General features: G+C 35.9%; 1 protein-coding gene across 6 annotated transcripts in view; it reads right to left on the bottom strand.

Moving 5' to 3' along the window:
• The window catches only part of ST7 (suppression of tumorigenicity 7), a 282,529-nt gene that overhangs the window by 41,335 nt on the left and 235,847 nt on the right, over positions 1-5,347 (bottom strand). The gene's annotated exons all lie outside the window — the stretch shown is intronic.

Genomic DNA, 5,347 nt, shown 5'->3' with positions numbered 1-5,347 from the left:
ATAAATAAACATATATAACTTTTAAGGGTATATGTATGAAATCTTTAGGAAACTACACAATTTTGCTCATGCAAACCTATCATAAATCTCCTTTCATATGAAGCCTCACTTGTCACCAGGAAAACAGTTCCTTTCGATTTTACAAAAAGCACAGAAAGGCCAGGGTGGGGGTGGGGCTCAGATAACAAGTTTACAGGAAAGTGAAAGCACAGGGTACAAGTGAGAGTAAACTCAAAGAGGGCATCCCTTTGGGTGAAAAATGTGTTCTTAAATTATGATTGCATTCTTTCCAGAATAGGAGTTAGTATTTAATACTTGCAACCAAATTTACACTATAACACAGAAATACTTTAATTCAGAACAGGTAAAAATATGCCATTCCCAGATCCTGCAAAATTCATTCTAGGTTAGAGGAACTCTTTGCACCTGGAATGCCCTACAAGTTTCTTTGCAAGGCTGTTTTCAACTTAGAAAGGATTACATTAAAGTAGAAATGAAAAAGGGAAGTCCCTTAATTAGCCAATAGACAGAGGCAGAAGAAAACAATTTCATAAAAGAAAACCAATCTCTCTTTCAATAAAGAGTATTTAATGCCAATTCCAAGGAGATTCCTAAGGAACTTCTCTTTGAGGGAAATTTCAATGACATTGATAAAACACAATCATAGAAAATATCAGCACAGAATTGAAAGGAAAAGAGGTCTTTGTACCCTTAATCTCATAAACTATTTTCAAGCAAAATGTCACCACCACATACATACTATATAAAATGGTGCGCTTACAATTAGGAAGAAAAAAATGCCAGACACTCATGGATTAGTCTTGTTGCTTTTCCAGCATCTAAACATTTAACAGCTTTCCAGTGTGGGGAATCAATACAAGAACGAAATATCCTGTTTTTGGGGTATACTCATTGATTGTTATTTGAAGCTAACAAAAAAAACTAGATGATACACGGCCTACTTAAAAGTTCAGACTTTTTATTTTAAAGTTACCCAAGCCTTGTTTCCGAAAACAATGATCATAATTATTTGGGTGGCAGCACAAGAAGGAGCCTCTTTTTAAGGACTTAGCTGCTCAACAAGAAAGATCAAGTTGTGTTCGATGGTTACCTAATCAATCAAATGAACACTTTCACCCAGAGAGAAATACAGAAAGAGATACAATTGAGGTGTTCCAGCAAATGACTAGAGATGCCTAATCAAAGGTAATCTTTAATCTAGAATCCTGACCCCCATTCCCACTAGCATAGACAAGACATTCACAACTAGAAAAATGCAACAGCATTCAGCAACATTATGACGACTACAGTACATTTTCTCCATTTTAAAATGTTTGCTCCTTCTCCTTTATTAAGTAGTATATGTGCACAAGAAAATGCTTAAAATAACCAAAATATATTTTAATCAATATCAAATGAGGAAACAGGGAAATGTAGCTCTATGAAAATACCCCATTCCCCATTAGTGGCATTTCATTCTATTTATCTTTTTATGCTAGTAAGTTATTTTGTTCTCACTGATTAAGAAAATAGAAAATAGAAAATATTCTTGCATAGCTTGTTTATTTAGATATTTTCAATGTTATTCTTTTTTCTGTAAAAACATCACATCTATTTGGTAATAGCAATTTGCCTCTAAGGAGGGATGAACCACTCTAAAGAAACTGATCCTAAATTTCCCTTCACATAGAGCGTCTTGTTGTTCAAATAGGTTTTGGTTTACAATTTTCATTTTTGAAAGTGATGCGTATTTTTCTGCAGAGCACTTAGGCAATATAAATGGAAAGCTTTTACATTTTGCCTACCCAGCAATTCCACTTCTAAGACTTTATCCTAGGAAATAATCATTAATGTGCACAAAGATTGTTCATCACAACATTGTTTCTAATGGAATACTGGAAATGGCCCAATGTCCAATCATAGACTGGTTAACACGCTGTAAGTACATTCACAGGGTACAATTCCATGCAGTCATTAAATCATGGTGGTGGTGGAAAGGTACTGAATGATCTGGGGGAAATGTATTGTGCACACATCAATAAGTTTATAAAAAGTATGCTTTAATATTCATCTTTAAAAGCATTTATATACACAAAGAAAAAGATTGGAATAATATGCACCAAATATTGTAGACTCCCCTTATCAGTAGTTTCACTTTCTGTGGTTTCAGTTGTCCACAGTCAACTGCAGTCTGAAGATATTAACTGGAAAATTCCAGAAATGAATACTTGATAAGTTTTAAACAGCATGCCATTCTGAGTAGTGTGATGGGATCTTGTTACTGTCCTGCTCCATCCAACCTAGGATGTGAATCATCCCTTCGTCCAGCACATCCACAATGTAGATGCTACTGCCCATCAGTGACTTTGTGGCCACATGCATTATCATAGTTACCATAGTGCTGTCATAGTTATCACTGTGCTTGTGTTCAAGTAACCCTTATTTTATTGCATAATGGCCGCAAAGTGCAAGAATAGTGATGCTGGTAATTTGGATAGGCCAAAGAGAAGATGTAAGGTGCTTCCATTAAACGAAAAGGTGAAACTTCTCAACTTAATAAAAAAAGAAAAAAATCATACACCGAGGCTGCTAAGATCTACAGCAGGAATGAATCATGTGAATTGTGAAGAAGGAAAAGAAATTTGTTAGTTTCACTGTTGTACCTCAAAACTGCAAAAGTTATGACCACAGTGTGTAGTAAGTAGAATGACAAGAAGGAGGGGCCACATTCACATAACTTTTATGACATATCGTTATAAGTGTTCTATTTATTAGTTATTGTTAACCTCTTACTGTGCCTAATTTATTTATTTATTATTTTATTTATTTATTTTTTGAGACAGAGTCTTGCTCTGTCACCCAGGCTGGAGTACAATGGCACGATCTTGGCTCACTGCAAGCTCTGTCTCCTGGGTTCAAGCAATTCTCCTGCCTCAGCCTCCCGAGTAGCTGAGATTACAGGCAAGCACCACCACGCCCGGCTGATTTTTGTATTTTTAGTAGAGATGGGGTTTCACCATGTTGGTCATGCTGGTCTCGAACTCTGACCTCGTGATCCACCCACCTTGGCCTCCCAAAGTGCTGGGATTACAGGCGCGAGCCACCGCATCCAGCTTACTGTGCCTAATTTATAAATTAAACTTCATCATAAGCATATATGTACATGAAAAAATATTGTGTATACAGGGTTCAGTATTCTCCATGGTTTCAGGCATTCACTGGAGGTTTTAGAACATATGCTCTAAGGATAAGGGAGGACTACTCCATTGGTGGTGTTTATTTCTGCATGGCAAGATTATAGGCAATTTTTCCCATTGTTTATCTGTATTTCTAAAGTTTCCTGTCATGTACATGCAAAACTGTTTTTTTTTTTTTTTTTTTTTTTAGCAGATAATGATGCTAGAGGGAAGAATTCTGTTCTATAAATTGCCTGAAGCAAGTTCATGGGCAAATACATTGGTGGAGCTAGATACCAACAGCATAGACAAAAGTAGAATTTATCACATGAGGTGCTGTCAGCCCGGAGATCTATCAGATGTAACTTTCATATACTCTTGTGAAAGTTAGTGTGCTCTATTTAGTGTGCCCGCTATGGTACAGTTACCTTATTAGCCATATTTTAATCTAATAACTGCCTAACATCTAAACCAGTGGCAGGAACTGATGTTTGGTTCACCATTAAGAAGAACCGTATATACTCCCCTCTAGGAGAAATTATTTAGGCTGCCTGCCCCGTGAGCACCTCCTCTTTCATTCCCACCTTACCCCACAAAAAAGGGGGAAGCTTGGTTATTGCTGCCTATAATTTTTAAACTTAATATTTTGACATAATTATAGGTTTCCAGAAATTTATAAAAATATACAGAGTCCTGTAAATGTTTCACTCAGCTTCTCCCAATGGTAGTATTTTATAAAACTGTAGTATAATATCAAAAAACGAGAAATTGACATTGCTAGAGTACTACTGGGTACACTACAGACCTTGTTCATTTTCACCATTTTTTATATACAATCAAGTGTGCATGTCTATCCAATTTCATCCCATAACTAGATTCATGTAACCACACCAAAATACAGAACTGTTCCATTACCACAGAGGAACTCTCTGGTGCTACCCCTTTATATTTGTACTCTCCATGTCCTTCCTCATACATGTCCCCCGGTGATCACTAATCTGTTCTGTACAGTTCTGTCTGCCTGCTATGACTTCATGCTTTTATCACTACGGAAACGGATAAAATGATAAGATGAATAGAGTGGCTACCAGTAGTGATTGCAATGGTGGCAATAAGAACAAATCATCCGCTTTCCAATATTGCCTGTAATTTATTCAGAAATTTTACTTTGAGTAAGCAACTCAAAATCATTCTAAGTTAGTTTGATTTTGTATGAACACACTGACTCTGCAGTGGCCTTCTGACTTTTGTAAGTGGCATTTAGCTACATTATTACCTCTTACGAATTAGAATCCAAAGAGCAAACAAAAGGAAAGGAAATAATGAGGTATCATATAATTCCATTACTCACTGCAGAAACAAGGAATGCTAAGTAAATGTTTCTCACTTAGGCAAAGCTGAACTGCCAGTATTAATTCTTCTTCCACCTCTTTGCCATCTTATGTTTTGTAGAAATGTTTTTCTGAAAGGAGAAGAAATTTCCCCAAACATCTCAGGCATGCAAAATCAAATTGTCATGAAAGTCTTTCATTAAAAGTTGTAATTCTGAACTTCACACAAATGGAATCAGACTCATTTTTGTACTCATTTTGTCTGGTTCCTTTCACTTAGCATGTTGTTTTTGAAATTCATCCATGTTGAATCTCAAAACATGGATCAGTCATTCATTCTTTTTCATTGCTAAGTAATATTTCATTGTGTAGATACACCACATGTTTATCTATTCTCTTGCTAAAGGACATTTGAATTGTTTTCCCACTTCGGACTGTTAGGAAAAAAGCTGCTGTGACCATTTTGTGTATGCTTAACAAAACTCATTTCTCAGGGATATGTAACTAAAAATGGGATTGCTGGATCTGAAGATAGATGTCTGTTTAACTTTACTGGAAACTGTTAGACAGTGTTCCAAAGTGATTGCGTGAAGTTTGCAAAAATAATATATTGTGATATAAATAAGGAAAGTGGTTACTGCTGGGCTGGAGGGCAGTTATTGGCTGGAAGGGAGTATGAGGCAATCTTCTGAGATTTCAGAAAGTTCTGTTTCATTCTGGGTAGCAGTCATATGGGTATATATATAAGTGAAAAATCATCCCTCTGTACTTAAGAGTTGTACATGTAATTATATGTAATTTATGCCTCAATTATATACATATATATATATATATACATGT

This window comes from Rhinopithecus bieti, unplaced genomic scaffold (assembly GCF_001698545.2).
Source record: "Rhinopithecus bieti isolate Rb0 unplaced genomic scaffold, ASM169854v2 scaffold_3858, whole genome shotgun sequence".
Lineage (NCBI taxonomy): Eukaryota > Metazoa > Chordata > Mammalia > Primates > Cercopithecidae > Rhinopithecus > Rhinopithecus bieti.
The sequence above is the reverse complement of the archived record's forward strand: the minus strand, read 5'-3'. Positions and strand labels throughout refer to the sequence as shown.